General features: G+C 36.0%; 1 pseudogene; it reads left to right on the top strand.

Moving 5' to 3' along the window:
- The first annotated feature begins 12775 nt into the window (after positions 1 to 12775).
- On the top strand, positions 12776 to 12873 carry LOC111556817 (annotated as a pseudogene).
- The last annotated feature ends 587 nt before the right edge of the window (positions 12874 to 13460 follow it).

Genomic DNA, 13460 nt, shown 5'->3' on the forward strand with positions numbered 1-13460 from the left:
AAAAAATTCTTTATTCTTCTCTCTCCATTCCTCAATTCCTGAAAACAACTTATTTTTTTAATATAATTTATTGTCAAATTGGTTTCCATACAACACCCAGTGCTCATCCCAACAAGTGCCCTCCTCCCTGCCCACCACCCACTTTCCCCTCTCCTCCACCCCCCATCTACCCTTAGTTTGTTCTCAGTCCTTAAGAGTCTCTTATGTTTTAATGTTGCCATGGTTTTTCATGACTCTTCCAAGATGTCGTATAAGAATCATATACTACGTAGCCTTTTCAGATTAGCTTCTTTCCAGATTAGCATTCAAGTTTTTCTTGCAGATTGGCATTTGTGTTTTCTCCACAGTTTTTTATGGCTTGATGGCTCCTTTCTTAGCACCGAATAACATTCCATGGTCTGAATGTACCACTGGTTGTTTATCGATTTATCTACCAAAGGACATCTTAGTTTCTAAACTTTGGCGAGCATGAATAAAAACTGCTATAAACAGCCATGTGCAGGTTTTTGTTGTACATAAGTCTTCAGCTTCTTTGGCCAAATACTGAGAGGTGTAATTGTCAGATCATATGGTAAGAGTATGTTTAGTTTTGTAAAAAACTACCAAACGGTCTGCCAAAGTGGCTGTATGGTGCTATCAGCAGAGAATGAGAGTTGCTCTTGATCCGGATCTTTGTCAGCCAGCAGTGTTATCAGTATTCTGGATTTTGGCCACTCTAATAGGTGTGAAGTGCTATCTCCTTGTTTCAGTTTGCTCTTCCCTGCTGGCATATGACTGGGAGCATCTTTTTATATGCTAATATGTCATCTGTATATCTTCTCTGTTAAAGTGACTCAGGTATTTGGCCCATTTTTAAATCTGGGCATTCATTTTCTTATTGTTGAGTTTTAAGAATTTTTGTATATTTCGGATCACATTCATCAGATGCATCTGTTGCAAATATTTATTCCCAGTATGTGGCTTGTCTTCTCATTCCTTTTCATTTGTCTTTCACAGAGCAGAATTTTTTTAAATTTTAACTAAGTCTATTATCAATTGTTTCTTCCATGGATTGTGCCTTTGATGCTGTAATCTAAAAACTAATCTCCAAACCCATGGTTATCTGAGTTCTCCTATGGGAGCTTCTACGAGTTTTATAGTTTTGTGTTTTACTTTTGGTCTGTGATACATTTTAAGGTAGTTTTTTGTTTGTTTGTTTTGTTTTGTTTTGTTTTTGATGAGTGTAAAGTCTCTAAATATCTAAATTCATCTTTTTTTTTTTTTTTGCATGTAGATGTCTAGTTGGCCCAGCACCAATTGTTGAAAAGCCTATCTTTGCTCCATTGTATTGCCAGAGAAAACTTTTAAAATGTTGCTAAAATGTAGTAATAGGTTTTCATCAATTCTAATCAGACTGTGTCTTCTATGGCTACTGAACTGTCAAGCCTTATTGAATAATGACAAAATTCACAGTGTTTTCAATGACTTATAAAAACTAAAATACAAATTGTGCAGGCAGTAATTATGAATTAGAGTGCTAGAATAACAACAACAACAACAACAAAAATCTGGTTTCTGGGAATATAGAACACACAGTTAAAAATAAGAAAGTTTTCTAGCTCTGGCTGTGCCACTCCTTCACTCTAGTCTTTTTAATAAATGATTTAATCATCCAGAGCTTCATTTTCCTTCTCTGTAAAATGAGAGAAGAGGCTTGACCAAAGGAGTCCTAAAATCTTTCTAAGTATCCACGTTTTCCCAGTTTGAATGTGTATTCCCTTCTCTCTCTTAGTCTCTGTCTCTCCTCACCTCTTTCCCTTCCTCCTTTTTCTCATCTTATTCTTCTTTCTCTCTTATCCATTCTTTCTTCCAGAGACAGAGAGAGAGAGAGGGAGAGAGAGAGCTTGAGAGAGATACACTATTTCTTATGTAATACAAGGGCTATTTATGTGAAACAGTTAAATTTTGAGGAATTCTGAGCTATAATAAATTTAAAGTAAAGTTCAATCTTTTCATGTAATTGAGGTTTGTTAAGGAAGCATTTCTCTTTAGTGTTTATAAATTATTTCATTACCATAAATTACATAGAAGAACTGATGAAAGACTCAAAACAGAATCTAGTAATTTTAAACACTTAGTGTGATAACTAGATAAAAAGATACACAATGAAACATACACCAACTCTAAAGTATAAAAGCAGTTGTATTAGATTAAATGAGTAGCTTGTTTAAAATATCAGTGTTGATAGACAAGTGCTGAAAATGCATTTATTTTTCATTTCTTTTTAAAATATCAAGATTTAATATATGCATTATTAAAAGTGAACTGGGCTAACACCTGACACCAGTGGATGTCCTGGAAGGACGTGTTACAAACCTTTCTTATAGACAAGCTTTGTAGCTGCCATCTAGTCACCCATTTCCTTCAATTTGTATTAAAATTAACTACTTGTGCATTATGCACTTATCTGATACCTTAGACTCTGCCATTCTAAACCCTTACCTTTTTTGTTTGGGACATCTCAAGTGTTTGTCAGTTAAGTTAGAGTGGACACACTGGGGGAAGATGGAAATAGTTGTTGTGACACCAAGACAGAGATAGGATAGCAACACATATTTCCTGAAATTTGTCTGCCTCTCATTCTATATTTAACCCTGGAGTCCTTGTCATTTGGCTGCTTTCTGATGGGTCTAATTCTATGTATAACATATTTTTGTAAGCTAGTCACTATGATTGTTAATTCATTTAGAAGAACCAACAGGAAAGAATTACCATGAAAGGGCTGGTTAAAAGAAGAGAAATTAACGGGGAGCATGTTGGTAACATAGAAAAAATTCCCAGTAACTAAAGCCAATTTAATATTATTATATGAATGTCATAGACTCTGGGTCTGGAGTTCTCTCTTGTCCAGCAAGAGAGCACATGCAGGATTTAAATGCAAAAGCAGCTAATATCTGGGAGGAGACAAGAGCCCTGAATAAGGGTCCTTGTTCCGTTTTTATTAAGATCAGAAGGCTTACAAGCATGGTGGATGTGCACACAGAGACACTGAAACCGTGAACATTAACTCATGGGTGTGAAGGAAGGGTGTTTTGAAGACATGTGGTGTTAGGAGTTTGGGTCAATACAAAACAAAATCCTGGTACTGGGCAGAAGGTTGTTTACAACACACATGAGGAGCCGCCTCTGTTTACCTGAACTGGGTTAGGGGACAAGAAAGATAGGCATGCTACCTCAGGGTCAACAAGGCACCTTTCTTTTGCTAATTAGCTCTGCTCTGGCAACTTCATGCTGCTGAGGTGTAAAGTCTTGTTTTCCTATTTTTGTCCTTCCTTCATGTGAGAGCAGCTTTCTGCTATTTTACTAAATTGGAGGATGCTTCCACCCTGAATACCTAATCTTGTTTACCTAATCTTGGATGCTTTTTATCTTGAGATTTCCTATTCCTATCCCTTTGTCTTATACTGGCGGCCTTTTCCCTGTTTACCTATTCTTGTTTACCTAAACTTGGATATGTTCACCCTGTGGCTTTCTAATTCTTTATGCCTTGTTAACCCATTGGTGCAAGCTCAGGGAATTCCTAAGGTTATTCCCCATATGTGAATAGCAAGACAAAGCAATGGAACTTAATAATAATTTCACAGATAGACCAAATTGAATATGGACATTCAGTACAAAATAAATGTGCCACATGAAGTCAGTAGGAAAAAAGATACACAAGTTAACAATCGGGTTTAGAATAACTAGAGAGGCTTATGGAAGATGGATAAAATTTAATCAATTTTTTAAACCATACACGAGAATAAGGGCTAAAAAAGGAAATATATCTACTATAAGAATACAAGGACTAGATTTCTTTTTTTTTTAATGTTTATTTATTTTTGAGAGAAAGAGCACAAGTGGGGGAGGGGCAGAAAGAGAGGGAGACACAGAACCTGAAGCAGGCTCCAGTCTCTGATTTGTCAGCACAGAGCCCAAAATGGGGTTTGAACTCACAGACCACAAGATCATGACCTGAGCCAAAGTTGGATGCTTAACTGACTGAGCCACCCTGGTGCCCGCTATATATATATTTTAAAAGTTTTATTTACTTATTTTGAGAAAGAGAGAGAGAGAGAATAAGCAGAGGATAAGCAGATCTAAAGAGGGAGAGAGATAATCCCAAGGAGGCTCCACACTGAGCCTGACACAGGGCTGGATCTCACAGACTTTGAGATCATGCCCTGAGCCGAAATCAAAAGTCAGCCACTTCACCAACTGAGCCGCCCAGGTGCCATTGGTAGAGATAGAGATAGCTGTCTCTGTCTCTGTCTTGGTGTCACTACAACTATCTCCAACTCCCCTTGATGTGTCCACTCTACCTTAAGTGACAATCATGTGAGATGTCACGAGCAAAAAAAGGTAAGGATTTGAAAAGGCAGAGTTTAAGCTATCAGATAAGTGCATAACTTTAACACAAACATAATGAACATATTCTTGCAATTAAGGATGTTTCAGTAACAGGAAAACTATTCAAGCCTTTATTTAATCAGGTTAGATCTGAGGTCTAAGGTTGTCTCTTTGACAAGTAGTTAAGGTATTCTAAGGGGTACTAGAAGGTGAGAGAAATCTCAGAGTAAACATGGGGCACCTCCCCATGTTTTCATCTCAGATTTTATTGGAGGATATTGGTGGTAATGTATTTATAATGAACATACTTAAACCATCCTTTAAGCTCAAATAAACATCTATGCTATATAACAGAATGCAAATTCTCTTAATGATTAAACTTGAGAGTTCAAAAGGAGTCTGTACTTGAGATGGGTAACTTCAGGCTGTGCCCTAAGACTCACGGGAGGGTCTGTCTCCACTTCTGTCTGCTTGCTATTAGCAGTAGTTCAACAGAAAAAATTGGAAAGCACTGCCTTCAGTTCTTATTTCCTTTCCTTCATCTTCTTCTTTCCTCATTTCCATTTCAAAGCAGACCCTTCCAGTTTTTTGATCCCTGGTCTGTGGGAGAAGGGATTTGTACCCTCAATGGATGAACTGCTGAGATGCTGAGACTTTTAACGGAAAAGGTTGTAAGAGCAGGAGTGAGCAGAATGTAACCACTGGAGGAGACACTCCAGCAGCAGAAAAAAAAGAGAGAGAGAGAGAGAGAGAGAGAGAGAGAGAGAGATAAAGATCCTTAAATGTTATATTGTGACATATTTATAGAGGGTTTAACTCCAGGTAGAAAGATCATAATCCCTTGTTGACTAATTTAGTTTATAATCAACTGTGACTTTAATGTTTTCAGTGACCTGGGGGCACCTGAGTGGCTCAGTTGGTTGAGAGTCCAACTTCAGCTCAGGTCATGATCTCACAATTCATGAGTTAGAGCCCTGTGCCGTGTGGGCTCTGTGCTGACAGCTCAGAGCCTGGAGCCTGCTTCAGATCTGTGTCTCCCTCTCTCTCTTTCTCTCTCTCTCTCTTAAAAATAAATAAACATTAAAAAAAAAATTAAAGTTTCAGTGGCCTGATGTTTTTCCCTTGTTCCCTCAGTGCACTTTTCTCAAATGTACTCCAAGCCATAGAAAAGAGAAAGTTTAGATCTTCCCTCCTTTCCCCCCTCCCACAGTCATATCAGAACTTCAGGAAAACGGAGATTTCTTCAAACCACAGGAGTAGCAGTTCATGGGTAATTTGGTTCATGGTGTTTTGGTTTAGAACATAGCAAAGGGAATATTTCCATAAAAAGTAAATCAATAAGTAAATAGCTACCCAAATCAGGTGAGTATTCCATAAATTCAATAGATAAGAGTAAATTCAGTAAAGTGAGCCTTCTGGAAGGTACCTTGCATATGGGTAGGCATAGATTTCACTCGATTATAACACTTCTGTTTCTACACATTCTTGCCAATCCCTTCTCAATCCAATTTTCCTCCTTGATTGAGAGTAGTGAGGGAACACTGGCTCTCTGCTCATTGTGCTAATTATAGGAAGAAAGATTAAGACCACTGTAGAGCTTTGGAGAACAGTCAGTACAGCTGGAGCTTGTTAAGTGAATTGGAGAGTGGAGGGATATGGGCTGTGGTCAGATCATGGCGAGAGAGAAGCAGATGCATCAAGCAGATGTGTAGAAAATGGAATTTACTGTATTGGTAGAAAATGTACGTTTACTAATCCCTTTTTAAGAATATTTTTTATGTGATCTTCAGCATAGGAACATATGCCAACCTCTTTTAACTGTATAATTTTCATTTAAGTAATGCGAATACAGTTGATTCAGAAGAATAGGATCTTATTCTGTATACTTTGAATCTGAATGAGAGAGCAATTCTCTTCCTAACAATCCTACATACCACTCCAACACAAGGTTCTTAACTTTTTGGAAGATGATGTGTAGATTTACGCCATACAGAGACCCAGGGGCTAAATTTCATTTTGACTCTAATACACTGAGATGGACTCTGTAGTCTTCTACTGTCATTATGTAAATTATTTATAATACCATTATTGTTTATATAGTTTTCCTTTAAAAGAGGTCTCAACATAGAATATTTTTATATGTATATTTTTGTGTGTATGTGTATATCTACACATATATATATACATATTCTACGCATATGTAGAAATACGACCACATTTATCAGGGAGAAAAAGATTATTTCTTCAGATAATGGACTGTTTTTATCTTTCTAGCTCTAGATCCCGGGAAAGGGCAGTTGGTTAATATATGTTGAATAAATATATGGCTTAGAGGCATAAAATCAAACAGAACATGTAACTGCTCTGTAATTTGCACACTAGCACTGTTTGCAGAGCTCATTAAATGCTTTCTCTATCTCTTACTAGTAAGAATTTTGCAACTTTTTTTCTCTGCTAATCACTATTTTTCTTATTATTACTTATTATTATCTATTATAGTGAGAGAGGGCATGCAAGCAGGGGAGAGAAACAGAGGGAGAAAGAAATTTATATATTATTAGTAAGCCTTTTGCAACTTTTTTTCCCTTCTATTCAAAATTTTTATTATTTTTTTAAAAAGAAGACATGGTACAAAGTTATGACAATTTTCAAAGTTAAGTATACATGCTATTCAAGCTGGCTTTTGTTGAACTATCAAATCACAGAAAATAATAAATACAGTATAATCCAGTGTTACTTTTCTTTAATTATTCATTAAATGGATATTTAAGTGCTTACTGTGTCACTGATCCTGTGATAGTCATGAAAGGTGAAAAGACTAATTTACTCCACTCAATTAGTTTATGGAATAGCAGAGAGAAAATCATGCAAACAAGCCACTTCAGCATAATATCCTGGGGGTGGAGATGTTACCTTACTGGGACTGATTCAAATATAATATAATATAACAAATATAATATAATACAATATAACAGTGAAAACTGACATCTTTGTAATTTTTTTTTGTTTGTTTATGGATGTTAATAAGTCTTCTCATTTGATGAATTCTTTTTCTGAGTACTTCAGGAATGTTTTATATAACTTTTCAATTTATGTTTTTAGTATTTCTTGTTAAGCTATTTATATGTATTTTATTTTTATTTCTATTTTAAACTGAGCCTTCTCTTCCATTATATCTTCTGATATATGTACAGATTAATATATGTACACATGTATATAGGCTATTGATTTTGTATACCAATTTTACTATCATCTACAGTTATGAAAGGAGATTTAACAAAAAAAAATGTTCTTCCTTTCATATTATTACACCTCTGATTATCTATTCCTGTGTTGGTAAATTCTTCCAACACAATGTTTAAAATATTGTGGAAATCGTGGGTATTCTCCTTGAATTCAGTGAGAAATTCTTAATTGCTCATTTAGGTAAGATGCTGCATTTTTGGCAGAGGTATATGCAGTTTTCTTGTTAAATAATTACCCATAAACTCCCATTTTACTGATTATCCGATGAGTGTTTAATTTTGCTAACATCTTTTCTGAATATATAGAGATGATCATATATATTTTTTTTCTTTTGGGTCTATTAATATGAAAGAATTTATTAATTGGTATATTTATATCTCAATAGGCTTGTGCTCTGGAATTAAATATACTTGGTCATGATGTATAATTAATTTGTTGCTGGGTTGTGTTCATTAATATTTAACATTTATCAATTTATTTGATATACTTCTGATTTTCTATTTATTATGTCATTTCTTTTAGTTTAACTTTTCTGTTCCTTTAACGAGATTTTGGGAGTGCCTGGGTGGCTCAGTCAGTTAAGCATCAACTCTTGATTTCCGCTCAGGTCTTGATGTCACAGTTTGTGAGAAGAAGCCCCATGTCAGTCTCTGTGTTAAGAACATGGATACTGCTTAGGATTCTCTCTCTCCCTCTATATGCCCTTACCTCTCTCTCTCTCTCTCTCTCTCTCTCTCTCTCTCTCAAAATAAATAAATAAACATTCTTTTTTGAAAATGAGGTTTTGGAATTCACCTCATTTACTTTCATATCCATTAACATAGGTATTTAAATGCTATAAATTTTCCTCTGACAATGTTCTAGCTTTATACCATGAATCTGATGTATTTTGTTTCCCTTATCACTATCTCAAGAAATTTTGAAATTTAATTTTATATAGATTATTTGGCTCAATAGTTAATAGCAGGCTTTTATTTTAAATTTAATTTTAAACAGTAGGGAACTTTTACATTTTGTTATGAATTTTTAGTATTATGCTTAAGGTGCAGAGAATGGTGTTTTTATTACTCTTACCCTGGCAATTCATTGGCTTTTAGTGTGTGGTCTAACATGTACTCAGTTTTTATGCCTAGCCCAATTTTATTTCGAAGGTACATCCTGTATCATCACATTTTAGGGTTTGATCTGTGTAAGTTCTTAAATACCTCGTCTGTCTTTGTGAGAGGTATGTTAAAGTTGGATACGATTAGTGTGTGTGGTCCTCCTCTTATTTCTCTTTTCAATAAATTACCCCGTATCTACCTGGCTGCCCATATCAAAAAATCCAGGAGTCACCCTTAATGCATCTCTTCTCCTCGTCCCCTCTCCACAAGCAGCACATCATAATATGGGTCACCAAAATGTCTCAAATCTACATCCATATCTTCATTTCCACATTACTATTCCAGTTCCTGCACCCATCTTATCTTTCCCGGAACATTGCCTGCCAGCTGATACTAATGGATTCCCTCTTAGTCTACTCAAAACTGGCAGTGAGAACATGCATTGCCTGCCTGAAAATCATCCATGTTAGCTGGTTATGGTCAACTTGAAAGAAAATTCCTTCCTAGGTTGCACAAGGATGTGCCTATTCACCATCCTCATCTTGCAGTGCTTTCTGCTTCACTCAGGACACATCAGTCCATACTGGCCTTCTAGTTTCTCCAACAAGTACAGGCCTCTTCAACCTCTAGGTCTTTGCAGGTACCTGTCTCTTTAGATGAAATAATCTACACGTCACTTTTTACTTGATTAATACAAGTGCTTCCTTTATGCTTCAGCTTAGACATCACTTAGACAAACATGTCTTCCCCGTTACATCTCTCTTATCCTTCCTCAATCTTATCTAAATTCTTGAATTTTTCTATCACTGAAATTATCTAATTTTGTAATTGTACTTCCTTTTTTGAGTATTCATATGATGTCCTTTTCTCTACTGGACTATAAATTCCATGAAGGCAGGAAAAGTATCTGGCCGACTTTTGCCATGTTGTATCTAGCATTGTGCTAGTCTCATGATCTTCCATCTGCAAGCTGGACAATTCAAGAAAGCCAGTGGTATAGCTAGGAGGTGTGAGACCCAGAAAGCTGATGGTGTAGATCCTAGTCCACGTCTGAAGGCCTGAGAACCATGAGTACTGAGCGCTTAAGGAGATTGATGTCCTAGTTCTAACAGTCAGTTAGAGAGCAAACTCCACTTTCCTCTGCCTTTTTGTTTTATTCAGGCCCTAGATAGATTCAGTGATGCTCAACCACAACAGAGAGAGCCATTGGTTTTACTCAGTCAACCAATTCTAATGCTAATCTCTTCTGGAAACACCCTGACAGACACACCCACAAAAAAAAAAAAAAAAATGTTTAGCTCTCAGGGCATCTCTTGGAATAGTCAAGTTGACACATAAAATGAACCATTATAATTGCTCAATAAATAATAAACACATAAAAAATATTTTCAGTCATTTCACAATAACATAAGCATCTTGACTATAATGCTTTTGACCTTCTAATGAGAGGTGCATTGCAACACATTGAGAATCTAGAAATGGGCTGCATTTACTTGCTAGGCTAGACTATGCCTTGGTTGAACATCTGGTAACAAAGTAGGACAAGAATCCCTACAGATGCATAATCAACCTCAACTGTGAAAAATATCTCTAGGAAAAACAAAACTTAGCATAATTATTTATATATTAAATCACAAAGGAGAAAACTATTGATTTGGCTTAAATTTATGGCCAAGATATGTCTCCTCAGGTTTTGTTTTGTTTTGTTTTATTTTATATATCTATATGAGAAACATGGAAACATGTCTAAAAACATCTATGAATGAGTTTCAAATTGTGAACTACTGAACAAACCTAAAACAGTTCTTGTCAGCTAGACTCTAACTGAAAATGTTGTGTGTGTCCAATTAAAAAAATCCAAAAAGGTCATTTTAGTGAAAATATGTCTCTATATATTCACCATGGCTCTATGTAATCAACTAGACATTACCTGGGAGAACTGAAAATTGTCAAATCACTTAAAATTTCTGAAAGATCTATCAAAATATTCTCCATTTATTTCCTTAAAATATCTGAAGAAGAAGATCCCTAGATCTATCATACAATCATTAAGCTTCAAACAGATCTCACCTTGAACATTCAAGGTCTCCCTAAGCAATTGATTAATAATATTGTGTATAAGTTAGCCATGAAAATGACATGCCCAAGACCCGAATGAAAAGAAGCAGTTCCAGACAAAATAGGACAGAAATATGCTTTTCCTCATTAGTTTTTTTCTTATATGGATATGTGTTTGAGCATCTTGGTTTCTTTCAGACTTCTGTCTTACATCTTTTTAATAAGTATGATAAGTTTTTCCAGGTTTGGTAACCTTCTTATGAGAGTGCAACACTAAATTTTCTGTTATGATTTATGTTATATATGCAGTAAGGAAATAGAAAAGAGAAAGGGAATGAAAAGTCATTAAAATTAAATATTATCAGGATGCCTGGGTGGCTCAGTCAGTTAAGCATCCAACTTTGGCTCAGGTCATGATCTCATGGTTGCTGAGTTTGAACCCTGCGTCAGGTTCTGTGCTGATAACTCAGAGCCTGGAGACTGTCTTGGATTCTGTGACTCCCTCTCTCTCTGCCCCTCCCCCACTAGTGCTCTGTCATCTCTGTCTCTCAAAAATAAATAAATATTAAAAAAATTAAAAAAAAATTTCATGATACTGTTAATAGGCCAAAGCCTTTTTCCTTAGCCAAAGGCTTGTTATTTATTTTTTTTAACCAGCTCATAGATTCATTGATCTTTTCCATTGAGTTTTCTTCTGTTCTGTTTTATTTATTTCTGCTCTGATCCTTGTCATATCCTTTTTAGTGATAATTTGGGGCTTAGTTTTGTTCTATTTTCTATTGTCTTGAGGTATGAAGTTAGGTTCTTTACTTGAGAACTTTCATTGTTCTTTCTTTCTTTTTTAATGTTTATTCATTTTTGAGAGAGGGAGAGAGAGAGGGAGAGAGAGAGAGAGAGAGAGAGCACAAGTAGGGGAGGGGCAGAGAGAGAGAGAGAGAGAGAGAGAGACGGAGACACAGAATGTGAAGCAGGCTCCAGTCTCTGAGCTGTCAGTGCAGAGCCTGAAGTAGGGCTTGAATGCAAGAACAATGAAATCATTACATGAGCCGAAGTTGGACACTCAATAGACTGAGCCACCCAGGCGCCCCTCATTTTTCTTAATGTTGGCATATATAGCTATAAATTTCCCTCTTAGAACTGCTGTAGCTGCACTGAAATAAAATCAGAAATGAAAGGGGACATTACAACTGATAGATACCACAGAAGCACAAAATATTGTTGAGAATTGTTACCATGAAAGAATGTTGAATTTTGTAAAAATCTATTTTTCTGAATTTATTGAAATATCACATGGCTTTATCCTTCATTTTATTCCCGTGGTATATCACATTTATTGATCTGTATATGCTGTACTATCCCGTATCACAGGGATAAATTCCATTTGTTCATGGTGTATGATGATTTTACTGTGTTGCTTAATTGGGTTGCAAATATTTTGTTGAGATTTTTCATCAAAGATATTGACCTGTAGTTTTCTTTTCTTGTGGTATCCTCATCTGGCTGTAATATAAAAGTAAGACTAGCCTTTAAAAATGAGTCTGGAATGCTCTGCTCTTCAACTTTTATTGTAAGAGTTAGAAAAAAATTAGTTTTTAAATGTTTGCAAAAAATCACCAGTGAAACCATTTGTTTTTTGGCTTTCTTTGTTGGGAAGTATTTGATAATTAATTCAATCCCCTTACTCCTTATCAGTCTGTTCAGATTTTATATTTACATATGAGTCTTGATTAAGTTGTATGTTTCTGGAAATTTATCATATTTAATCTGAATTCCTGCATCTTTATTGGTTTAAAGAAAGATAAATCACAAAAGAAAAATAAAAGGAAAATTGTTCAAAGGAAAACTAAAATGAAAATACAGTAAAACCTTGGGTTGTAACTTATTGCATAAGCGTTCTGCAAGAAGAGCAAACATTTCTAATAAATTTCAAGTTGATAAACAATGTCTTGCAATAAGAGTAGCAGGTGTTGCCAAATGTCACATGATCATAACTGCGCCAGTGCTCACTTTCAGCAGCAATGTACTAAAACTGGAACAATACAGAAGTTAGCCCCTGTGCAAGGATGACACACAAATTCATGAAGCTTCCATGTTAAAAAAAAAAAAAAAAAGAATTAAGCCAATGGTTCTTCTCTCTCTCTCTCTCTGTCTCTCTCTCTCTGTGCGGGATTGTGGGTGATCATCTCCCATGCTCGGATGCTCAATCTCAGGCCACGGTCTGGCAGAATCAGTGACTTGGAAGGTGCCCACAACTGGCACTGGTGTATTTTTTGTCACTTCAAAGCACCTATGGACAGTCCTTTGTTTTCCATACAAGAGTAAGCTTAGGAATGTTTGCTTCATTCTAGGTCAGGCTGCCTGCAGATACAGACCCTTTCCTCTGCTACCTTATTGCCAGGTACATTGAATACAGTATATGACAAGAGTTTAGTAATACTGCACTGCAGTCAACATCCATGCAAACGTATACAATGGCCCCCATGCAGAAAAGGTTGAAAAGAAAGGCAGTAAGAAGGAGATGGTTAGGATGGAAGTTAAGAAGGAAATTACCAAAGGGTGCCTGGGTGGCTCAGTTGGTTGAGCATCTGTCTTCAGCTCAGGTCATGATCTCACAGCTTGTGAGTTCAAGCCCCTGAGAGCTCGGAGCCTGGAGCCTGCTTCAGATTCTGTGTCTCTCTCTCTGCC

This window comes from Felis catus, chromosome D1, assembly GCF_018350175.1.
Source record: "Felis catus isolate Fca126 chromosome D1, F.catus_Fca126_mat1.0, whole genome shotgun sequence".
Classification (NCBI taxonomy): Eukaryota; Metazoa; Chordata; class Mammalia; order Carnivora; family Felidae; genus Felis; species Felis catus.